This window comes from Nyctereutes procyonoides, unplaced genomic scaffold, assembly GCF_905146905.1.
Source record: "Nyctereutes procyonoides isolate TBG_1078 unplaced genomic scaffold, NYPRO_anot_genome, whole genome shotgun sequence".
NCBI lineage: Eukaryota > Metazoa > Chordata > Mammalia > Carnivora > Canidae > Nyctereutes > Nyctereutes procyonoides.
The window spans coordinates 7,123,615-7,148,404 of NW_026575128.1; the positions used below are offsets into that span (position 1 = coordinate 7,123,615).

At 59.3% G+C, this 24,790-nt stretch overlaps 1 protein-coding gene across 3 annotated transcripts in view; it reads left to right on the top strand.

Annotated features, from left to right (window-relative positions):
• Positions 1–3,143: 3,143 nt before the first annotated feature.
• The window catches only part of DLGAP3 (DLG associated protein 3), a 61,269-nt gene continuing 39,622 nt past the window's right edge, over positions 3,144–24,790 (top strand). Inside the window, exons 1-2 of one of the 3 annotated variants that reach the window (XM_055341864.1) lie at positions 3,144–3,208; positions 24,115–24,197. The gene's annotated coding sequence lies outside the window, so the exon portion shown is untranslated. Of the gene's footprint in view, positions 3,209–7,123; positions 7,236–13,502; positions 13,635–24,114; positions 24,198–24,790 lie in introns of those variants that run through there. The other 2 variants (XM_055341865.1, XM_055341866.1) reach the window with 2 other exon arrangements.

Here is a 24,790-nt window from a genome sequence, read left to right on the forward strand (position 1 = left end):
TTTCCTGGGTGTAAGTTGGGGCAAGTTTTTTCTAGTTCACCTGTACCTTAGAGTAGAAGGAGCTCTTTGGGAGTGCGCTCTTTGGGATTCTAAGTAAATGCAGGGGAGTGTTTGCCCAACTTGGGCAGACCCTGTGCTTCATCTTCTTTCCCATATGCCCTGAGAGATCATGAGAACTGAAGTTCAATTTCATCTGTTAACAAGTATCCTTATATCAGTTATTTATTGCCACAATATTATGGCATAACATAGCATTAAAAGATTCAGTGGCTTAAATTAATAATGCAAGAGCCATCAAATCCATGGAACGGTTCTTCTCATTCAGCTGATCTCACTTAGATGTCAGTCAGGTATCTACCCCTCGTGCTCCTGGCTGGGTCCTCTTGTGTTTGGGGGTCAGCTGGCTATACCCGACCGCGAGATGATTGCTCCGATGGTCTTGGCTTGGAAAGCCTGGCTCTCTTGCACCTTGTCTCTTGTCTCCAGCAGATTATTCTAGGCTTATACTCCTAGCAGAGGCAAGAATTCAAGAGAAAGAGTAGAAGTATGCAAATGCTGAAGCTTAGGCTTAGAACTGGTCCACTAGGACTTCCTCCCTGTTCTGTCGGTCATAGGAAGTCACAAGTCAGACAGGTTGAAGGTGTGGGAAAACAGACTATCTCTTGGTGCAGGGAGTTCCAAAGTCTTATGGCAAAGGACCCGGATTCAGGGAGGGGTGAACTGGTGCCATTTTTACAATCAATGGATCTCAGCCCCCAAGACTAAGGTCGGCTTCAGTGTTCTGCATACTTCTCTGATTATGCCTTCGCTTAGATTTTGGCTGGGGTGTTTATTTTCTTGCCAGCTCATTGATGCATTTAAGAAAATTAAAACAATTTTTTATCTACCATTGTTTAACACTTACCACGTTTTCAGTGGAAGGATCAATAAGCACCAGCCCGTCATATTGCTAGAATGACCACTTGAGGAGTTCTGGTCCCTGCACGTGTGGGGTTCTCGGCCCTAATTCTCTCTCCCGGCTTGGAAGTCTCCAGTGCCTCCTTTACGTTTCCTTACTTCTCTGCCTGCCCCTCTTCACTGAGGCAGGGCTCACTGTTGCCTCTAGACTCAGAGTATCTTGTGCCCATCTCTGTGGAGGCATGGAATTCCTAACATAGCAATCATAATTTGTGAAGTGCAGGGCCCCTTGTTAAGAAATCATTAAGAATTTCGGGACGGTGACAGGAGAGCATTAAACCGAGAGTGGGGCCTTTTTAAGTGTGGGGCTCTGTGTGACTGCACAGCTCACACTCGTTCGAAGCTGGCCCTGGAAGTAATTATTGGTTTACATCTCTGTCTCCCTTACACATCACCGGACGGCTGTGAAAGCACACTGCCCAGGGTAAGCCTGTCTGATTAATCTTAATCAGTAAATGGTTGTTGAATTAGCAGATGAAAACTACATCATGTTCTCAATTCTAAAACACGTCAACCCTTGGATAACAGCCTTCAGAGAAAAGCAGAAAACCGTATTGAAGGTCCCTATCGGTTGCAGGACGTGTTCCAATTTCAGAATAGCCAACAAAACGTTCATCTTAGGACTCAGAAACCACGGTGGTGCCCTGGGTGTCCTACGTGATGGCTGGTCTTATCCTCCATGGAAAGCAAAGTGGTTCTTTCAGTTCTAAGGTGGTTTCCTGGGACCAACTTTCCACTTTCTTTTCTGTTGTATCTGGTTTTGCCTGGTCCCTGGGCTGGAAATGAGCTGCAACCTTAGCTTAGATTGAAAATTCCTGATGGAAACACTCTCGTGGGCTGCAGGGCAAGGTAACCGTCCTGCCGGGCCCCCACCCCAGAGTCTAGATTTCCTTGGGCAAGGGCTTTCCACACTCCTTTTTGTCGTTTATGTCATGTGGGATCTTTAAACAGTTCTCTGCAGGAAGGGGAAAGGGCTTACTCCCAGTTTTAACTTTTTTGGGGCCTGTGACTCCTACTTTCCCCGCCTCAGTTTCTCCCTTTATACAAGGAAGAGAGCCGGCAACCCCAGAGGGGGACCGGGCAAAGAGGGTAGTTGAGTGAACTGGAGTCAAAATGACTTGAACGTGTGTCCCTGGAGAGGAGGACAGCTAGGACAGCTGGTCTCGGAGGCTCCCGAGCCCTGGCTGGGGACCAGAACCGGCGGAGGCAGGCAGGGCGGAGGGGGCCTCCAAGCAGCACAGGCCCCCCCCTTCCCGGCGCCCGCCGCACCCCGCGGAATCCGAACCCAGGACCAGCCCCTCCCCCGCCTTCCAGCCCCTCCCCCTGCGGCTTCCCCAGCCCCCCCCCCCCCCCCACCAGCGTCTCCCGGGCGCCGGGACCGACTCCAGCCGGGAAGTGCTGCAGTCAGCTCTCCGCCTCCGGGCTGGACTGTCCCCTGCCCTCCCCGCAGCGCCCCGCACGGCCCTGGGCCCGAGGTGGGCGGGCACAGGGGCTGGGGGGCCGTCGACCGGCAGGTGGCCTGGGCCGCGCCGGTGTCAGGCTGGGGGGCCCCGGGCACAGCGCCCCTCCCGGGCCGCAGCTGGGGGGCGGCCCGCGGGGACCCCAAGAGCCTCCCGAGGGGATGCGGGGGGGGATACGGGGGGACCCGAAGAGCCGCCCGAGGGGATGGGGGGGATGCGGGGGGACCCGAGGAGGCTCCCGAGGGGATGGGGGGGATGCGGGAGGGATGCAGGGGGCGGACCCGAAGAGCCTCCCGAGGGGATGGGGGAGGATGAGGGGGGGACCCGAGGAGCCTCCCGAGGGGATGCGGGGGGGCTCCCGGGTGACACCCAGGCTGTGACCTGCCTCGGGGGCGCGAGACCTGTGCCCGGGGCTGCCCGACCGTGTCCCCGGCTGCGCGTGGTGGCGGCGCGGGTGGTCCCGGGGGGAGGGGCTGGCGGGGAGCCCGGGCCGCTGCGGGGGCAGGAGCGCGGCCGCCTCGGGCCGGGCAGGCGCGCGGGGGCGGGGGCGGGGGCGGGGGCGGGGGCGGGGGCGGGGGCGGAGCGCGCGGGCGGGATCCCCCCGCCTCCCCGTCCCGGTCCCCGGGAAATCCAGCCTCCGTGGCTTGGCCGCCTCCCGCTCCCGCGCCCGCAGCCGCCCGGCGCTCGCTCGGGGCTCCGCAGCCGGCGCGGCCCCTCCGCCGGGGGCTCCGCAGTGCCGCCCCCGCCGCCGCCCGCACCATGGCCCCCGGCCGGAGCCCCAGCCCGGCCAGGTAAGCGCGGGGGGCCGGGGCCGCGCCCTCTGCAGCGCCCCCCAGCCTCGGCCTGGCTGCGGCCCCGGCGCCGCCCACGCCCCGGGCGCCCGCGGCCTCGGCTCCGGGCCCGGGGAGGGGGGAGGGGACGGGGGGAGGGGAGAGGGGGGAACGGGGGAGGGAGGGAGGGAGGGAGCCCTGGGCCGCCCGCCTCCCGCCGCCCGCCCCCCGCCCCTGCAGACGGCCGCGGCCTGACCCCGAGCAGGGGGGCGGCGGGAGGGCCGCGCGGGGCCGGGGGGGGGGGGCGCTGCGGGCCGGCGCGGGGGGTTCGGGGGTTCGGGGGGCTCGGGCCGCGGAGGGGGCAGCCCGCCGGCCGCGGGGGCAGCGGTGGTGTCGGGGAGCCCCGGAGAGAAGTTTCCCCTGCAGGGGTGCGAGTGTGCGTGCGTGCCACGGTGCCCGCGGTGAGTGCGCGAGTGTCCCCGCGTGGGTCTGCGGGCGGCCGTGTGCGCGGCGCGAGCGTGTCCGCGGGTGTGTGCGGTGTGAGCGTGAGTGTGTCGCTGTGTGTGAATGAGCGTGTGCGCGGCCGCCACGCGTGCCTGTGTATGTCCCTGCGAGCAGGATGTGTGTGTGCCCGTGTGCCTGTGTCTCCGTGAGTGGGTCCGGGCATCCGTGGCCTGTGTGTGTGTGTGTGTGTGTGTGTGTGTCAGGCTGTATGTGAGCAGGGCTCACTCTGAATCACAGCACCCGGGCTTTGTCCCTCCTTCCCTGGGGACAGGGACAGGGACACCGCGGGCGCTGGGAGGCCTGGCGCTGGGAGATGAGACTTGGCCCAGGTCGGGTCATCCCTCCCCGCCTGCGACTCCTGCCCCTGACTCAGGCAAGGGCTGCGCTGCGCTCCCCACCTTGAGGCTCACCTTCACCTCCCCAGGGGCCACCCCCCCACGATACCGCTGCTGGGTCCTTGCTGCCTGTGGGGCCCCGGTGGTGGTCGGGGGCCCGGGGGGAGTGGGAGTGTGTGTGCTGCTAAGAATCTTGGGGCCTAGGAACTTGTGTCACCCCCGTGACGCTCACCAAGGGCCCCTTAGTGCCAGGAACTGAGGAGGCCAGGTGGAAGCTGCTGTCCTGTTGTTAGTCATCAGAGCAGGTGGCTGTCTCCCAGACTTCCAAGTCCTAAATTTCCAAGTTCTGGGTCATTTGTTCAGGCCCTTGGCTCCAGGTGGGTCTGTGCTAAAGCTTTTGAAGTAAGAATAGTAAGAAAACAGTGCCTTTGTATCAGTGCAGGGCTTTTGAAAAACTAACCCCCCCTCACCTCCTTCCTCTTATCCCCCCAACAGCCTCAGGAAGCAGGCAGGCCTGGTTAAGGCTCTGAAAGGGCCAGGATTCAGCTGTTTTTGTTTTTTGCCTACAAGAGCAGCAATTTCACGTAGTTCGGCTTAGTATGATGCCGATTGACAGATGAGGGTGTTGAGGCTTCAGAGGTGAATGGCAGTTCTCCGGATTGCCCCCTGCTAACCAGCGGGGCAGAAGGACTCCAACCCAGGTCTTGGGGTGACTCGCAGAGTTGGGCTGGGCCAAGGCGAAAGAGTGGCGCTCCCTGGCGTCTTCTCTCTGACCCTGGGCTGCCGTGTCTCCCCCCACCCAGCGTTCCCTGAGTGCCGGGGCTACTTCTGCACCCAGCTGCCAAGGCCTAAAAGAGAGATTGGGGGAGAAGAGAGGAGGGAGGGAAGGGAGAGGCTTCGTGAGTTGGCAGTGAATCAGGGTCTAAAAAGGGAGCGGGGAGGGCTAGGGTGGCAGGTGTTTCTAAAAGGAACATGAGCATAGGATGAACAGCCTCAGACGCAAGCCCTGCAGCCCCCACCCTCAATGCCCCCACTGATCCTGCACGCAGTGCCCACTGCATTTTATGCCAGGGGGCTCCCGTCCAAGGGGTGCGCTTGCATGGAGCTGTGGAACGACGGCCGGGAGAGGAACCTTGGGACTGACTTGCTCTAACCTCTTGATTCTAAATTGAGGGCACCGAAGCCCAGAGAAGGGCGCGGACTTGCCCAAGGTCACACAGCAAACTTGCGTGTTCCTGGCAAGTTTCAGCCCGGAAACTTTCCAACTCTGCGCGTTGCTTTCCATTCCTGGACCCCCGCCCGCCCCAGTCTATGCCCATCAGAGCCGAGCAGACGGGGTTTGAGGAGAAGAATCAAAGACCCAATAATCCCAAGGCTGTAGATCCTGTAGCCTGGGACCCTTTATAAAAGAGAGGGCCAGGGGTTGGGGGTGGGCTTCGCGGCCATGCCCACCGCGGAGTAGGCCACGGGCTTGTCCGGATTCCTGCGTGTGAGGGGCCGGATCCGCTGAAGACCAGACTCCCAGACTCTCCGTGGTGGTGCCTGCTTTCAGCTGCCGCCTGGCACCTCACATCATCTCCCTCCAGCTGATGTTGGGGCTCGAGCTGGCCGGGCTCCATCTTCCTTCATCCCACCCAGTTTCTGATACATTCTGCCTCTAGCTGGCCTGACAGTCCTTATCTCATGGGTTCCTGTTGGGTAGAGAAACTTCTGGGGCTTTTCTGGTTTGGGGAGGGTCTGTAGTTAACCTTAAACCCTTTCGAATCACACTTTCCAGAAACCTAGGGTAAACGCTAAGATAATTGTCCCCATTTGCCAGATGGGAAGACTGGAATTCAGAGAGGGGCCTTCTATTTGGTGTTTTTTTTTTTTTTTTTTAAATTTTTTCTCTTAATCTGCTAAGATCAGTGGAAGAGTTTCTTGGAGTGAGGGGACGAGGCGGCAAATGACAGCCGAATCTTTTGCCTAGAGGGGCTCCTACAGACCCCTTCCAGGGTCTTGCCGTCTCTGCCGTCAGGAAGCCTTCCCAGAGTCTGATTTGATTCCCACTTGGTGGAGTCAACGTGTTGTCTCAGTGGGAGTTGGAGGACCAGGTGCGTGCCCTCCGCTGTACGAGCATCATCGTGTCTTGCTGCCTTCTTTGCCCGCCTGCCCCCCCCCCAGCCCCAGTCTGAAGACTGCTGGCTCAGCGGGCCTCCTGCCGTCTGGGGAGTCTGGGTTTGAGCTGGGGCGAGGCAGCGGCACCATCGTTATGGTAACGAGCTGCTAGCTCATTGTTGCTAATAACTTGTCAAGTCCCTGGGCTCCAGGGCAGCCTGCCTCCCCACCAGCCCTTGTCCCCAAGTCACAGAAAGGAAAAGTGAGGCTGCGAGGGAAGGGCCGATGAGTAAGGGTGTCTGGGGGAGAGGATGGCCTTGCCCTTGGGTCGCTTGGGGGCCGATTTACGCGTGGGATCACATAAGTTTGTGTAGGATCGCCTGGGCTGTGACATGCGAATCCACCCAGAACATACTTGCACCGACCTGCACATGCTAGCTGACGTGTTCATGTGCTTGCCCAGCAGCCCACATGCAAACATGCTTCCGAGCATCAGAACATGCTTGCGCCTGAATACTTGCCTCTACCATCTGCACATAAGGCACCCAAGAAATCTGGGTTTGTGGGGGTGTCCAGGTATGTGGGTGGGGATCTGATCCTTTTTTCTGATGCGCTTCAAAGTGTCTTGTTAACAAAGGGCCAGAATGGTCCTGGGGTCCCTTCTTCCTCCCAGCCAAGAGCTCAGAATGGGAGCGGGCCGGGATGGAGGCGGGGGGCTCAAGCTCCCAGCTCCTGCAGGCTCCTGCCTCTGTGTCCTTTGAGCTCAGGTACCCCCTGCCCCCCTCACTCTCTGTTCTTTCCCATCCTCTCCTCTTCCTATGTGTAAATATTAAAGAGCTGAGCCTGCAGGGCTGATGTAGACATGGGGAGAGAATGAAATTAAAAAGGATTCCCTTGCCCCCATCCCGACACCCCCACCCTGCAGTCCCCTGCTCCTGCCTCCTCCCCTTTTTCTTCTCCCCTCCCCTCAATCAGTGCTTCCACATGTCTCTCCTCCCCCCAGTCCAGATGGGAGCTGGCTCCTTCAGAAAGGGGGCTCCGATCGGGGTGTGGGGAGCTACCTCTCTCGGCCTCCCCCCACCACATCTGCCTACAGGGCTGGGAGCCCCCACGTGAGTATTTCTCTTATCTTCAGGGTGGTGGTTAAGAAGGAAAAAGTGGTTTTTAGAGCCAGCTGTGAGTGGCGTTGAGAGGCTCTGGGCTGAAAAGGAGGTGGGTGGGGTCCTCTCCCTGGGCTCCCTCAGGGAAGCCTTGTGGCTGGGTTTCCTTTCTCTCTTTGGACACAGAGGCGAGGGAGCGACAGCAGGTGCTCCCGGTGGCCAGGAGCCGAGCGTGGGGTGGGCAGGGGCTCGGGGCTCAGCTGGCGCGGTGGGGGTGTCAGGCGGGCGCCCTGGGGCGCAGGCTCTCTGGGAGCTGTCCCGAGTGCTGAACGGGCTCGGTGGGGACTGGCTCCTTCCCGGCCTCCGCCTCGGGGCTGAGCGGCGCTGCGCTGGGGCCTGTGTCGGGAAGGGGACCGAAGGGGACCGGGCCGCGCTCGGGGCTCACTAGCAGAATTCTCCCGGATGACCCACTTTCCAAGGACGGAGCCCGTGCATGGGGAGATAGATTTTGGGGTCCTCCCTGGGGCTTTAGGCCTCACGGTTAGTTATTAGCCGTATTTGGGGGGGGGGAGGCTTCCTCTCTTCCTGTTCCAGTCCCCTCACCCCTCTCCCAGATCACTTTTCCGTGAGTGTGGGGGTGGCCATGGAGGGGGGTACCGTGGCGGCAAGCTTGCTCTTCTTCTGCATAGTTTTTAGTGCCATGAGCTTAGGGGTACGGACACCGGCTTTTTCTCCTCCCGGGCCCCCGAAGTTCAGGCTCAAGGCAGCTCTGGACTGGGAGAGCTTAGATTTTGCGAGTTAGGCCTGGGGGTACACAGAGCCCAGGAGGAGTTCGGGACAATTTGCTCGACCGCATGGCACCCCTCTGCCCAGCATACTTGGAATCGAGACAGGGGACAGCGAAATATTCTGCAAGCCTGCCTCCTGCTCTCTGCCCACCCTAACCACAGCTCGGAGCAGCATTTGGGAGAGACTTTTGTTGGGGAGGAAGATTTCCAAGCAGAGGATTCAAGGAGTGGGTGGGGTTGTTCAGTGCCATGGAGCAGAGAAGGAGGAGGCTACTGGAGACAGGGCAATGGGGAAAGAGGAAGATCTAGGGGAAGAAAAACCCCGTCAAATTAGGGGGTAGGGTCTAGGTTTTGATCCTCAGCTTCCTTGGAAATCTTTTCCCCACTAACCTAGCGCCGTCTCAATTTTCTTGTGCTTTGTCTTTGTAACTCTGAAGGGAATAGAGCAAGGAGTTATTTCTCCAGGTCCCTTCCCTTGTCATCCCAGGGGGATGAGAGCCAAATGTCAGGACATGCAGATGAGACTGTGGGGAACAACAGGCAGGAAGGGTTGATGGCAGCTTCACCTCCCAGCCCCAAGAGCACAATCAAATATTCAAATGGGATCCTTCTTGAGGGGAGAGCAGAGAAGGTTTCCAGATGATGCTGGGCAGAAACTGGGTGTGGCAGGGAGTTCAAGGAAAGGGGGGACGTATCCAGGGACCCCAAACCGAGCCAGTTTGTTCTTTCCCAGATGTGACTTGTAGTTAATAAGGAGCCCATCACCCATCATGTTTTTGATGTAACTCATCAGGATGATTCTTCCCTTCTCGCTGCTTGGGAGGAGCCGAGTTTTCCTATGCTGTGGGTGCTGGGAGGTGGTGGGTGTGGGTGTGGGTGCCTGTTTGGGGAGGGGAGGTGTTTGTGCTCCACTCAGCTCCCTCCGTTACATAACAGCTTTGATAAGACTTTACTTTGGAGCTGCTGCTACTGCCTGAAGCAGTCACCCCTCCACCCCCACATGCAATGCTGGATGTCCACCCCCCTCTCCCTGGCCCCTTGGAGAGTCCTGCTATCCATGATCTAATGTTCCAGCAGCCACTTTCCTGCTAGGAGGTGTCTTCAGTTCCCCTCCCTGCTCCCTACCCAGCTCATGGTTTGTTTTATTTTTGTTTTTTGTTTTTTTGTTTTTCTAAATACTTGCTTCTTTTGTTATCTTGAGCCAAGGTCACCATCTTTACATTTTTAAGCCTTAAGCTCTGGCCTCTTTTTGGCGGGGTCCTTGGGCTGGGATGGAAGGGGTTCCCTGGACATCATGAAGTTGCCCTCTAGGGAGGAAGAGAGGGATCCCAGGAGGTTTTAGACCCCAGAGATAATTTTCTGACTGTTCCTTCCTGCACCCCAATAACTGTTTTGGAGTCTGGGAGCGGTGGGCCATACCCAGAGGTATGGGGAAGAAAAACTCAGGTCTCGATATTTTCTTCTTATGTCCCCCTTTTGCATTAAAGAGTTGTATGTGTATATGGGGGCGGGGTGGGGGTGGCCTCTTAGGTGGAGGAAAAAGTGCACCTTGGGATGGGTGCACCTGCTTCGTTGGTACTGATTCCCCAGGTTGTCTGAGGAAATATTGGTTACTACAGGCATGGGACAAGGGGATAACAGCCCATTTTTAGAATGACTTTTTTTTTAATTTTATTTTGTTTTTCCTGAGCGTGGGTGGGAATGGGGTGTGTCCAGGAGTGGGGCATATCCTATTGATAGTAGGAACAACTTTCCAAATGGAGAAGTGGGAGACTGGCAAGAAAGAGAGCAAGTGCAAACTTGTGATGTCCCTTGGAGAGGATATGGACTCCTGGCTTTGTGCGTGGGATAGAAGCCAGGGGAGGGGCTGGATAGCTCTGCTGTTCTGGCGCACGTGCCTGTGAGGGGTATGTGACTGTGCATAGGTACACACGTACGTGTGAGCATGCCATATAAATGTGTACAAACTTATGATTTCATGTAGAAGCATGGACATGTGTATACGTAGGCGTATGTGTGCATGACTCTCTGCCTGCATCCTTATATATATGTGACTTTGAAGGCAATGACTTAATTAAACCTGCACATGAGAGAGTGTGTGTGTGTGCAGGGGTGCTCACCCAACAATGCATATATGGGAGTGGAAGTTTGCATGTGGGCATACATGTGGGGACACACATGTGCATACGTGAATTAGTAGCACATGAATTATGTACGTAAGCTGGGTCATGTGAATAAATGTGACACAGAGAGAGAGGGAGGGAGGGAGAGAGAGAGGCTCTGAACACTGGAGCTGCCCAGAAGCTGTTTTCCCATACGCTTAAATTTGATCCACCCTGATGCATGTGGCTCTTCTTCAGAAAGCAGCCTCCTTGAGGTATCTCCAATTCTCAGGTCACAGGGACCCAACTGTTCCTCACTACCATCTACATGGTGGGGGTTTGCCGAGGAGAAGCCTACACAGGCCTTGGACGCAGCTGAGTGGGGGAGCCCAACCCAAGGCTATCGGAGGCTGGGGTGCTCAGGAGCGTGTGCGGGGAAAGAGTATGGGAACTTAAACCTCGACACGACTTGAGACATTTTGAGAATCAAGGGGAACGAGGGGGGCTTGGTGGGTGAAGGGGCAAGGATAATAGAGAGGCCCAAGCGTGTGCATGAGCCTCACACTCGCGGGGCAGGTGGAGGTATGTGTGTACATGTGCATGTGCATACCACCTGTCCGAGCTTTCATACGCTGCTCTTGGCATAATTCTACTAAGGTGTATGCGCATGAACGGATTGGCAGGAATGTGTGCACCAACATGGGGATTTGTCCGCACGTACCCACCTGCTAACACACGTACACATGACCAGAGCGCGCAGAAGTATGTGGGCATGTGCTAACAGCGGCCCGATTGCAACCCGTGAGCGCATCCGTGTGCACCTACCTCACTCACCCACTCGCATGCTAGCAGCGGCCTGCACGCGGTTTCCCTGCCACCCCCCTGTGCCCCCCACAGTACCTCCATTCATTCAGCCAACGTGTATTCCATGCCCATGATCTGCCACGTTCTGTGCTGAACACCGGGGAGGGTCCTCGACCTCAGGGAACTTATAATCTAGAGAAGGTAAGAGACCCGCACCAAGTAAGGAGAGCGTTAGGGAAGGTTGTGTGATGCAAGTGTTCACGGGGGTGGTGGGGGCGTGGAGACCTAGACAGGGCTCGGTCAGTCCTGGGGCGGGGATGGGAGGGGTTGGTGAAGCGTCCACAGGAGAGGAGGCCTCCGAGCCGCTGCGCGACGTGGGAACGGGTGGTCCCCAGGTGGGCAACGGTAGGAAAAGGGGTTGCGGTAAATGTCCCGACTGGTCTCCCTACTTCCACCGTTGCCAGCCCCTCCTCCGCAGATCCTCCCCTGCAAAAGCAGTGAGATGAGGTCATGCCTCTCCCATGGCTTCTCGGCTCGGCTCGGCTCGGGGTGAGGTCCATATGCTCAGTGGGGCCTGGGTGGCACGATTGCCGTATGTAAAATAGCTCCAGTCACCTCCCCGATCCCAGGTGCCACCCCTGCCAGGGCTTCCTTTTGGTGCCACCAAGATGGTAAGCACAGTCCCACCTCAAGGCCGTCGTGCTAATTTTTCCCTCAGCTTGAGCTGTTCTTCCCCCAGATATCCATGTGATTTGCTCTCAAGTCTTTGCTCAAAAGTCACTTTTTTTGGAGAGGCCTCACCCACCGTTTACCTTAGATGTCCGCTTGCCTTTCTGTCCCCTCCCCACACTCCATTATCCAATCTATTTCTTATCATCTCTCTCTCTCTGAGGCAGGGAGCTGAAGCCAGGGCCCGTGCGATGCTGGGGGGCTCGGGCGCCCTGAGGGGACAGGCATCCTCTCCATCCTAATACACGTCCTGTACCAGAAAGCGAACTTCCTGACAGTGGGAGCTTCCTGGGTCGTGTTCGCGGCCGCCCCTGCGGTGTCCAGAGGAGCGTGTGGCCCTGTAGGTCCCCGGCCCGCGGGTCCCCGGCCCGCAGTTGGCAGATCATGCAGGCGGCCAGTGAGGGGAACGGCTGGGGTCGGGCCAGGCTGTGGGGCAGGGGCCCAACTGGGAGCCCCTGCAGTGGCTTCTGAGAGAACCCAGGGTGAGGGCCGCCCCGATGCCCAACCCTGGCGGTGGAAGTGGAGGAAAGGAGATGGGACGCGTGCACCCCCCGTGCACAGGCGAGCACACGCGAGCACACGCGGGCACACGGAGGTATTTTGGGCAGCCCCGTCATTGCCTTGGCCGGAGGAGCCTAAGGGGGGTGAAGAGGTCTGTGTGTCCGCAGAGTGTGGGTCGGGGACAGCCCACAGCCAGCTGGACCCCCTCTGGTTGACCTTGGCTGACCCTTCTCCCTTCCTCTGGGATCCCGTCACCACCGCACCGTGCACCCACCCCTGTGGCTGGTGCGTGGGGGGGGGGCTCAGTGATACGGGGCTCCCGCCTTGGGGAGCAGCGTGGGCAACCCTGGGAGGGCCTCAGGGAGTCAGAACCACGGACGCTTGGACACCCAGGTACCCAGGGCCCACCCTGGAGCGGACCGGAGCCCCAAGAACCTTCAGCTCAGGCCCGGCCCAGGGGCCCAGGCCTGGGTGGGGGGGCCCGGTGTGCCTGGTAGGGCCCCAGGCAGGCAGCCTCCCCAACAGCACTTTCCGACCCTCCCTGTGCCGTCCTGGGTCCTGGGCCCGCGCCCCTGGTCGCGCTGGGCCACGCATGGGCTCAGGAGCACTGGGCCCCCCCAGGCTGTGTCGTGAATTCAGTCATGTGGGGACACCCAGGGGAAAGGGACAGCTTTCCAGAGGACCGGCCAGGGCTGGGGGGGCAGGGAGGGGGCTCTGGGGGCGGCTCCACTTTGGGCCATCCGGCCTCTCCCCAGAGGCCTGGGGTCGCGCTGGGGTTGCTCGGGAGGGACGGGCTTGGATGTCGGCCAGGAGGGGACCGCGGTGGTGGGAGGACTGGCCCCCGCAGCTGCAGCCCGTGCCCGCCCGGTGCCTGCCGGGTGCCCACTGGGTGCCCTAGGCCCGGGCACGGGGCCTTCGGCCAGGCTCACTGCATCCGGCCGGGACGGGGGCACTGCTCCCCCCACCTGGGCTCGGGGCTGGGGGCTGGGCCTAAGCTGCCGCCAGAGCCGCCCACCTGCCCGCGGTGTCATGGCAACGACTCTGCCCACGTGGACGCAGAGGAAGGGAGAAGAGAGGAGGTATCACGACAGCCGGGAGGATGGGAGGAGGCTCCCGGCCTGGGCGCTCACCCGCCGGGCAGGGGGCAGGAGCCGCCGCAGAGCGCAGTCCTGGGGCCTGGGGGCTGCTGACGGCCTCGGCCTGGGGGGGGCGCCCTGGGGGAGCTGGGCTGTGGCTGTGCAGGTGTCGCCTCTCCTGCCCTGCAAGTCCTCCCCACCCTGCAAGTCGGGCCGGCGCCTGGGGCTGAGGGGATGAGAGCCCGACCTACTTCTCCATTTTCTCACTATTTTTCAAAAGGAAAATGACCCACTTTTCAGCCAATGGGACTGGGGCCTGCTCCCAGGCCAATCCCGAGCCCCCCTGCCCAGGCCTCTGCCCCGGCCTCAGCCTGCCGGCCGCGTGCTGGACCCACCCCTGGAGGGAAGCAGGTGCATCTGTGCGGAGGGTCCTTCCCTGCCGTCTGCTCCGGGCTGCGGAGGGGCCTGCTGACCCCACCTCGGCTCCACCTGGGCGGACCCCAGGGGCAGCTGCAGCCCAGGGCAGCCTGAGCGTCCTGTCCTGCCTGCCACCCCCAGACCCGCGCGGGACGCATCCCTGGTGGGGCAGGAAGGCCCTGGGGAGCTGGGGGAGGCCCGCCCTGTATGCGTGGGTGGTGCTGTGCTTCTTCTTAAGCGTGGAAAGGGACAGCCTGTGGCCCTTGAGGACTGTGTCTGTCTGTCTGTCTGCCTGCCTGCTGGAGCTCCTCCCAGAGAAACTCCTAGAGGGTTCTGTTCTATGCCTCCCCTCCCAAGCCCCTCCCTCTCTCTGTGATATTGGTCTGGGCCTCAGAGCCCCCTCCCTCCCTCGGCTATATTGGCCTGGGCCGGCTTGGGGGGTGATTAGGGATTTAATTATTTAGTTTCTCCAGCTCAATAGATTAATTCCATCCATCACAGGCAGGCTGAGCCTTCTTCCCCTTTCAGGGCCTCCTGGCCAACCCCAGAGGGAGGGAGCATCATTGCTCACCTGGGCCTAGTACAGGGTCTGGGAACAATGGACACAGTCTTGTTGGGGAGGATCTGGTGCATGACATTGAGCGGATGTGGGTGCCTGCGTGATGTGGGGCGCACAGGTGTATTTGTTGTGTGGGGTAAGCATGTGAGTGAGCGGGTATGTGAGGTCTGTACCTGTGCAGCCTCCGTGTGGACAAGCATCACTGTCCGTTGGGTAAAAGTGCAGAAGTGTGTGACCCCTTTGTGGGAACAAGTTAGTGTGTATCTGTGCACATTATGTGCTGGTGACTACGTACACGACGAGTGCCATGCGAGTCGTGCTGGGTCATCTGCATGGCTTTGTAATCTGACTTTGGATGAGCACATATGTTAATCTGTGAATAAGCGGCCTCAGCAACATGTGCCCGTGTGCGAGGGAGGGATGGCGGGGATGGAGGCTTTCTCAGGCCGAGTGATGAGTCAGGGCACACTGGGGGTCCCCCTGGGGGCCTCGTCAAACTGCTTCGGTCAGAGAGCCGGGCTCCTTGGGGCCTGCTTGGCCTTGGTCTCTCAGTGGTGGAGAATGTTGGGCGCGGACTCAGACCAGATGCCAGTCCCTCTTCCGCCACCTCTGTGTCCTTGGCCGCTTTTCGTCACGTTTCTAAGCCTCACTTCCCCATCTGTAAAACGGAAGTAAAAATGCTAGCTTCCGCAGAGGCCAGTTCGCGAGGGCTGTGTGGAGAAGTGCGTCCGAAGCCCCGGACATGATGGCTTTTTAGTTGCGGGCATTCCGAGTGCCAGACCGTGGACTCCAGAGTTGCAGGGCACCAGAGGTGGTGTGTGTGACATGTGTCCAGCGCTTGAATCCACTCTATAGCGTCCCCCAGAGCAGCCCTGCAACCTCCGCCTCTGCGCCTCACCGGGTCCTCAGGGAACCCCCCCCACCCTGGAGCAGCTGCGGCTGCTGGGCCCTTCTTACACAGCCACCGGCAGGCATTTCCCTCCTGCCTTCTTCTTGTCTCCTCTACAACCAGTCACTGATCCTGAGCGTATTGAGCACCTACTGTATGCCGGGTCTGTCCATACTGAGACAGATCAGATGCATCTGGTTTTCCTGGAGCTTACGGCCTGCAAGCAAACGTTTGCTCTACTGTGCTGAAGCGTGGGACCTAAGAGGAGGTTGCAACGGCTGGGGCTGATGGGGAGGGCGCTCATGGGGAAGTTTTCTTGGGAGGTCGGAGGCCTGCACTGCATCAGAGGCGAAGCTGGGAGGACAGGCCTTCCCTCTGGAAGGATCTCCTCTCCCCATGCTGTCTCCCCCTGTGGCCATGGCTCCTGCTAAGCCCAGAAATCCAGAGAGGAGAGCAGAGGCTGAGGTAACCCAGAGGCTGGGAAGGGTGGGAGGTGTTACCCCCTAAACCTGGCACCCTGCCCACCAGCCAGGCTCCATGGGGCCCCGTGGACTAGCCCTTGTGCATGACCTCCCTGCAGGAGAGGCCCAGAGGAGGAGACGGGCCCCCATGTGAGCAGTGCCCATCTACAAGCTCACATAGGTTGCTTACAGGACAGGGTGCTAACCCGGGGGGCCGACCTAAATTCTGGACTCCATCGGACATCTGGGCCACAGGGCCTGGGCTGGCTGAGAAGCTGCTGCCCAGTGGACCCTCGCCACGGGCTTGGGATCCTCCCTGTTGTTCTCTGATGGCTCTAGCAGGATGAAGTCTGAAGACCAGAGCCAGTGGCCCAAATGTCATCAAACACATACAAGTGAAGGGCGCTGAAGTCAGGAGAAGCCAGTATATGCAGGGAGACCTGTGTGTCAGTTGCCTTGGATAGATCAGCTTCTTTTGTCGTTGCGACGGCCTTAGGAGGTTTATTCTCCCCATTTTACAGATGAGCAAATTGAGAATTAGATAGAGCAGTTTTCCAGGGTCATCGGGTGGGCTGTGATATAATAGTTGGAGGCAGATGCCTGTCTTCTCAATACCCAGCAGTAAGGTCCCCGGGCCTTCCCTTCCAGATCCCGACCGAAGAGAGGCACCATCCCTGGCTGGAGGGACTGGTGGGGCCTGCAAATCAAGGCCTCTGGTTGTCTCAGATGCTACCATCTTTGGCCACCAGGGATGCTCTGCTAGTTTTAGCAGCTCGAGGTGCAGGAGGCCTCCAGAAGCAGCTCGGGCACACCAAGTCCTGGGTGAAACGTGAAACAAATGAATTTTCAGAGCACCTGTTTCTGATCCCAGCCCAAATGAGGCATGGCTCAGCCTCTGCCCAAGGCCCTTGGAGAGACCCTCTTGGAGGCCCTGCTTCCAGGCCTCACACATTCTAGTGGTCCCCCCCACCCATTCTCAGTGGCATTGATGGACCTTTTCCCTGCTTAATTCTTAATCCTTATGACGTCATGATGAGAAAGGAACTATTCTTGCTCCCATTTGGAAGTTGAGTAAACTGAACTCAAGAGAGACTATGAAGGGCCTTCCTTCGGCCCCGGGTCCAGTAAGTGGTGGGCCTGGGATGTGAACCCAAATAGTTTAACTCCAGACCCACGGTCTCTCTTATCAGCGCCCCTGACCAGGGTCCCTGAGAGTCTGGTCTTGGGAATCCTGCCCCGTGGCGAGTGGGCAGGGATGGCTTCCCCACGAGGCTTCTGCAAGGCCTTCCGGAGGGGGACACGTCGAGGCAGGAGAGCCTGAGAATGGGTTCGCTCGGCAGGCCGGGAAGAGCAGGCCGAAGCCAGCGGCGGCCGCAGTTAGGAGGAGCGGGGGGCGGGGGGTGATGGCTGAGCTGAGCCTCACTGGGCCTTCGGCGGCCCTGGAGGAGGAGGAGGAGGCCTGACTTCTGCTCCCGGGGCCTCTCGGCTGATGGTGCCAGCCGGGGAGAGGAGCTGGGCCCAGGGAGTGGGAGCAAAGAGACCTGCGTGGGGCTGGTGGCGGACTCCGAACCCTGAGAGTCCCTTCTCAGAGCCTCAGTCCTCCCTGCAGTGTGGGGAGGCCATCTCCCCGCTCTTTCTTCTTCTGTCCCCCAAACGCCTTCCTCGAACTGTGCCAAGGGGGCGCATCTGGAGGGACCCACATGCAGCTGGCAAAGAGCCGTCCGGACCTGCCCAGTTGAGACGGGCTAGAGGAGTATGAGAGCAGGGCTGGGCTTGGAGGCTGGATGTCTAATACCAAATCCTTCAAGGGCTTGCTAAAGCCTGTAGAGGGAAAGGACTAGAGGTCCCTTCTATGCCCTGCTGGGCACAGGAGAAGAGTGGGTGAAGGTGGCAAGTGAGGACTTTCATTCTTATAAATAAATACATATTTTTTTAAGATTTATTTACATATTTACTTTAAAGAGGGGGGCATGCATGGGGCAGGCAGAGGCAGAGGCAGAGGGAGAGCATCCCCCAAGCAGACTCCCCACTGAGTGTAGAGCCTGACATGGGCCTCGAGCTCATGATCCTAAGATCATGACCTGAGCTGAAATCGAGAGACTTAACTTAACTGGCCGAACCCCCCAGGGGCCCCCAGATGGGTATCATTTTGAGCGCCTGTAATACCAGGCGTTGTTTGCGACACTCAGAATCCCGCAGCACCTGAGACAGACACGGTCCGCGTCCTGCTGGGGCTTATGTCCTCCTATGGGGAGACATACTATAAACATGTAATAGAGAAAGAAAATAATTTCAAAGGGCAATAAGTGCGGGGAAGACAATGAAGCAGGGTGATGGAGAGCATGCCTGGGGGGTGGGGCTCAACTCCAGCTGGTGAGTGGTCAGGGAAGGCCTCTCTGAGCCGAGACCTGCAAGATGAGGCAGAGGAAGCCATGGGAATATCTGGGGCAGAGCGTTCCAGCAGAGAGAACATCAAGTGCAAAGCCCCCTGAGGTGGGATTTTCAAAGAGATTATGGGTAGTGTGGGTTATTCACAGACTGAGCACTGTCCAACGGGTCAGGAGATGGATTTAGACTTGGCTCTGCCTAAATGTCTCGAGTATTTTGGAGCAGTAAGCCCATTTTCTGTAAAATTCCTACCCTAACCGTCCCCCCCACCCCCAAGAAGAGCTGATTAAATTAAGTAATAAAGGCCAACGAGAAAGACCCCGTGCCTCCCTCCTTCTATTCTGTTTTCTGGGGGCAGTGAGGGTAGGAGGAGGTTTTTCTCTGGAGTCCTGAGGGGCCGGGGCTGGGCACGAGGCACACGGAGTCGTCTGCGACAGGGCTGGTGGTGAGGTAGAGAGAGGCAAGGGACAAGGACACCAGCCCAGCCCCTAGGATCCTGCAAAGGCAGCACGGCCAAGCCAGTGGGATGGGCCCAGGGCCCAGGTAGCCCTGGATGCGGGGTCCCTGGGTGCCAGGGTCAGGCCGGGGAGGAGCGCCCATCCCTGAGCAGAGCAGTGCGGGCTGCGGGCCATGGGCCCCGGGAAGGCCCCCTGCGCCGACCCGTTTACACTAGTGGACACACCCCCCGCCCCCGTGCACAGGCTGCTGTCAGGATGGGGGGCGTGGAGGCCAGGGTGGGACCCCGAGGCAGGGTCCTGGCTCCTCTGGTGGACCCGGGGAAACAGGCAGGCTGGGTGGGCAACGCCCGAGCTCCGGGGGCCCGGGAGCAGGCCTGGCTCACCCGCAGGACGAGATCCAGGCCTCACTCGCGGCAAGTTGCACCGTGTTGGACCTGGCGTGGGGGCGATCTCAGAGGTTCCAGGGTGAGGGGGCGAGATGGGGCTGATCCCCAGCAAGGGGGCAACCGTACTCCTGGGCTGCCACCCGGACCACTGTGGCCAGCCCGCCGCTCTCCCAGCCGGCTTCGTGCGGAAGGCATGACTCGGTTTGTATTCGCTTTTTGAAATCTCTGTCTTTGCTTTGCCCAGGGTCGCTCTGCGCCAGCCTCTGACACGGAGGCCTTTGCTGTCAAGCGCGCCTGGCCCCCTGGTGCCCGGGTGTGGACGGTCTAGACGAAGGCCTGCTTTTGTCCGCAGCAGAATAGCTTCCGTCCATGGGCTCGGAGAGATTAAGGGACCCAGCCGAGGTCGCACTGTAAACCATTGGAGGAAGTCAAGAGAAGAGAAAGGAAGAGCGTGCAGATGACGAGGGCTACTTTAAGTGCTCCCGAGTGCCGGCTGTGCCGAGGGCTTTGTGGGCTGCACCTTGCGGGCGGCGCACGTCGATCCCTTTCTGGCGGCCCCGATAGCTCTGCCGTCTCTCGCAGGCGGGAGCGTGGGCGCGGAGGGCGAGGCAGGGCCCGGGCCACAGCCTGGGCGCGGGCAGGCCCCGGGAGAGCCAAGGAGGCGCGGCTCTGGCCTCCGCAGCCCTGCCCCCTGCCTCCACGGTCCGTTCTTTTTCTGGAAGGTAATTGCTTGGGGCAGGGACAGCCTCCCGGTGGAGCGCACAGCTGCTCTCCCAGTGAGCTTTGTAGTGACAACCCCGCCAGGCTGGCGGCCCCCGGCAAGTTCCGGTTTAAGGGACTAATTGCCGGATTGTGTAGTTGGTGCTAAATCGGGTAATTTCTTGGTGACGGCATGCGTGCCAGTTCCTCCATCCCCGGGTGGGCTGGAGCCGCATTGGGGGACCTGTCACTGCGGCGCCCCCGGGCCCTCCGGCCCCACGCGTGGGCCAGCACGGGCTGCTGCAAGGGCGGCCGCTCCCGGGGCCCGGGGGGCAGACGGGTGACGGGGGTGGTTGGGGGGTGGTGATGGGGTGCAGTGGGCGGGTGGTGGCACCGGCGCCTGGAGTTGCCACGGGGCTTCCCGGAGCTTCCTCTCTTCTGCGCTCCTGTGACCTTGTACCTGGGCGACCGGGGCGCTCACTGCTGGGAAGGCGCAGCCTCTTGGCTCTGGCAGTGGGTGGCTGTGAGCGGGCTGCTGTCTGTCTGTCTTTTCCTCTTTGGCCCACTGCACTTTCATCCCTGTGTTGGCCTCCGCACGGCGTGGGGGGAAAGGCGGCCTCCGTGGGCTGGCGGCGGGGCCGCAGGGAAGCCAAGGCTGCAGGCTTGACAACGTCCGGCTTGGCCGCCCGCTCTGTGACCTGGCGCGGGTCAGTTGGCCTTTCTCAGCCTCAGTTTCTCTTTCTGTGAAATGGAAGCGGGGGCCCGCGTCTGTCCCTTGGGATCATTGAGGGAGGTACGTAAGGCGTTATAAGCGGAAGGCTCCCGTTCACCCCACGAATGCCTGCTGAGCTCCGGGCGTCGACCTGGGGCTGTGGGAAGATGACCTGGGGCCGCGGGAAGATGACCTGGGGCCGCGGGAAGGTGACTGGGGCCGCGGGAAGGTGACCGGGGGCCGCGGGAAGGCGACCTGGGGCTGCAGGAAGGCGCCCCCAAGGTACACGAAACCCCTACACCTGCCCGGAGCCCAGGTCCCAGCGGGGCCGCTGCCCGTCTCCTGCTCACAACCTGAAAACAGCAGCAGCTGAGGGCGGCGCAGGTCCTGGCGCCTCGAGAGCAAACAGCAGGGAGATCTGACCTAGTCGGGAGGCCAGGGAAGGCTGCTGAGGAAGCAGCAGCGAGGGTGAGATCTGAAGGGTGTGTGGGAGTTGACAAGGCAGAGGACAGCGAGGGAAGGCTTTCTGGACAGGCTTTCTGGACGACGAGGGGGATTGGCCCCGACGGGAGGGATCCCGGGCTGCAGGAGGACTGGCCTGGTCGGAGCCGAGGGAGCGCGGAGGAGCGTGCATGAGGGGTCGCTTGGAAATGTCGGCGGGCTGGGCCCTGCAGCCCTTGGGGGACACAGGGGCCGCGGGGGCCATGGGGGCCGCGGGGGATGTGGGGACGGTCGTGGCGTTTCATCTGAACAACGGCAGTAAAACCAGTGAGGGGTTTTTAGCAGAGAGGAGACCCGATCAGATGTCCGTCTCCACGTGACCATTTGGACTGGAAGGGAAGGGGCAGGAGAGGAAGCCAGGGGACTAGTTAGGAGCTGGCAGGACAGGGGTGCTGAGTTAGTTGGACTAGTTCGCAGTGCTCTCTACCTGCAAATCTGGCCAGTTGGGCTGACCATGGTTTCAAGGCAGAGGAGTTGATTCCTCACCAACAGTTAGGCCTGGAGGAAGGCAGCCGCTCCTGTTGGTTCCTTGGATTCCAGGACTCGCGTTTCTGGGATTCTCTAGGCCTTTCTGTCATGCTAGCAAGACCCCGGCCTTCGCTCCGGGCATCATGACTACGTTCAGGCCCAGAAGAAAGGGGGGGGAAGGATGGTACCAGCAGGCCCCACCCCTTTTATCACAAAGGCAAAGGATTTCCCAGAAACGATCGGATGTTTGGGTATCATTAGCCAGGAGTGAATCGTGTGGCCTCCTGGGCTTCTGGGACAGGGAACGGACACCGAGGGCAAGGCTGAGCTGGTCAGCCGGCAATGATTTGGTGGCTGTGGAAGTAAGCGGGCGGGTCTATGCCGAGGAAGCAAAATCCATAGGACCTGGTGATGGATGGAGTTATGAGTTCCCTCCCTGCTTGTGTTGCCTCCCTGTTGATTAGTGATGGGGCAACGGTGGGAGACAGTGATGGTAAAACACACCATACGGGGGGGGGAGGGGGGAAGCCTGGATGATCCAATCTACATCAAGGAAGTCTTTTCTTTAGGAAACCCGTAAACTGCGTTGTCGCCTCCCCTCCGTGCACTGTATTTTAGTTTCACCGTGATTTAGTATTTGGACGTTGGGGATTTTGGAAATCCAAAATAAGGCTTCATATGAGGGGATTATATTGTGTGATCTTGGAGAGTCTGTGAAATGGCTCCATATGCGTTTTATCATTTGATATTCAGATCCTGGGAGATGGAGGAGCAGCAGGCATCAGGTCACTTGCCTGGTGTCACACGCCTTCTGGTCTCAGAAGCTGCGCTTTTCCCACTAGACGATGCTGCCCCATAGGACGCGGGCAAGGGAGGCGAGGATAGCTTGTCTGGAGAGCATTAGTCACAGAGGCCTGGCTCCCCTGAGACTGGCGCTGGGAGAACATGGATTGATGCTAAAAAGACTGAAGTTGGAGGATTCCCCGGGGGCTCAGCGGTTGAGCATCTGCCTTCAGCTCAGGGCGTGACCCCCGGGTCCCAGGATTGAGTCCCACGTAGGGCTCCCTGCATGGAGCCTGCTTCTCCCTCTGCCTGGGTCTCTGCCTCTCTCTCTCTGTATCTCTCATGAATAAATAAGTAAAATCTTAAAAAAAAAAGAGACAGAGATTGAAGTTTGATAAGATCTCGATTGAGGCTCAGAGGCTTGGCAGCTGCCCCCGGTGTCAGGCAGGGCTGAGGGTGGGGGTAACTGGGGAATGAATGTCCACCCTTGGGAAGCTCGGCGTGATGGGACCACAAACAAAGCCAATGAGATGGGCTGGGCTTCTGCCAAAGTGGACTGTTGTGCTGCGAGTCTTGATCATGGTCCTGCTTGGGACGAGGAGAGGAGGACCGTGATGAGGATGAAGGCCCAGGCTATCAAAAGTTCTCTCCAGAGCAGTGAGGTGTTTCCAAGAGCTTTTCCAGCAACTGCTTATGAGGCCATGTGGGTCTGAAGTCCCCCCCGGTGCCCCAGAGAAGGGCAGTGGAGGAGAAGACTTGTTGCCCAAAGCCAAGCAGTTGAGATCCATGAGGTCACTCCAGGCTCCCTTCAGGCAAGATAAGCAGCCGTGTCTTCCATCTGGGCCACCGGGTGGGCCGGGGACTGGACATGTCTCTGTCTCCTCTATGGAAGGTTTCCAGGAGACTCCACAGCTCTCTTCATTGTCTCACGTAGCTCAGGGCCAGGAAGTTCTTCCTGAGGTCTGACCGTGTCTCTTGCGCCACTATCAATCATGCTGGCCAAGCTGGCTCTTCTCTGGACATCGCTGTGTCCAATAATGGCTTCATCAGTCTCCCAGTCACGGCTGCTGCAAACTTCAGAGTCGTCTTCCTTCCTGACTCTCTCTCCCCCACCTCATCCCAGAATCGGCCAAGCCCTGCGTGTCTTCCGGAACTTTCACAGCCCCCCTTCCTTGCCCACCTCTTGTGCCTTTATGCTTCCCGTTTCCTGCCCTCTGGGAATTTGGTCTCCCCACCACCTCGTCTCGGGACACGCAGCCCTCGTTCTCCATCCCCAGCACGGTCTTCCCCGGGAAGTCCTCCTCAGCTCCCTCTATTGGATCCGGTCTGGTCTTCATCCGAACCAGCGTGGCGTTGAGTCCAGTCATTTATTCATCCACCTGGTGAACCTTGAAGGAGGACCTGCTCGGCACAAAGCCCCGAGTTAGGTGTTGGGAGATCCAGGGACACGTAGGATACGGTTCCTTCTTGCGCTCTAGCTGGGGAGACACGGACTGAACCGATTTCAGTGCCGCATTATGGTTTCTTTCACGGGGGAACCAAGGCTGCGGGGAAACCCCGATAAGGAGGCATAACCCGGAATAAGAGTCCGGAAAGTCACGGAGGGAAGGTGAGGCTTATGAGAGTAAGTGGTGGCCGAGGGAAAGAGCTGAGGGCAGTGGATGGAAGGAGATTCTAGGAGGAGGTACAGCTTGTGCAAAAATACAGGGACCTGAAATGACCCTGCCACGTAGGATTGTCCCCTTTTTGGACTGGAGGACTCTCGACGACAGAGGCCATACTCGGATCACTTCTATACACGTCTTGCTCAGTCTGGCTTATGGTAGCTGCTCAACAAATTCTGTGGAATGGATTCGTATTTGAGGGCGATGGGGGGAGGGGAACCCAAACGCGATAGGAGGGGAAAAAACCCAAACACGCAGTGGCTCAGCACCATGGACAGATCACAGAGACACCTGCACTTGGAGGTAGTCCAACCCGTCAGCTCATTTGCATGTATTTGCATAATGAAGCCAACTTCATTTCCCTGGGCGTCCAAAGGCTGCGCATCATGGGGGACCCAATCAATCCTGGTGCAGGGGGCGGCTGGGAAGGGAAGCTGTCCAGGCCCGAGGCTGGGCCTCCGAGGACTCTGAGACCACTGCTCACCACGCTTTTCTCTTCCATGTAGGAGCCAGTGATCCTGAGCCTTCTGGAGCTTCCATTCTGTCTGGTGGTGGGGATCCTGATGCCAAGGATGGGAAACCCCGGATGGTGAGTGGTAGGAGTCTGGGACATGGGGCGCTGCTCGAGGTTCTGAAACATCAGCCTGGACGCGGCGTGAAACAGTGGGTTGGAGAGGTGGTGCTGGGGAGCGAGGAAGGACGGGTGTCCGAGGTGCTGCTGTCTGGAGTCTTCGAGGCTGTCATCCCCTCCTGGTCAGCAGATGGCCCCGGAGCCTGGTCTGGGATGAGGGAGGGCGCCGTCTGCCAGTTCCTCAGTCCCTGTCCCCCCTGCTGACACCCCCTCCTGCTGTAGCTCCTGTCCTGGCAGCTCTGCAGTCCTGATCGGAGGCAGTTCTTGCTGAGAGCTGACCTCTCTGTCCTGTAGCCTTGGCAAGCCTGGGATGGGGGCCAGGGACACCGGTTCCAGCGCTCACTCTCCATCATCTCCCTGACCAGCCTGCCCTCTGTCCCTGGGAGGAGGAACTCCTGCGTTCCCATCTCAGTTTAGGATTTAGACGCTGCCTTTTGCAGCCAGCGTCCCTCCTTTGCATGGTTTCTCCTCTCTGTGTGACTCCTCGACAGTGGGATGAGGGTGCGGTGGGGATAAAAGGCAAAAGGGGAACACTTGGAAGCCAGAAGAGG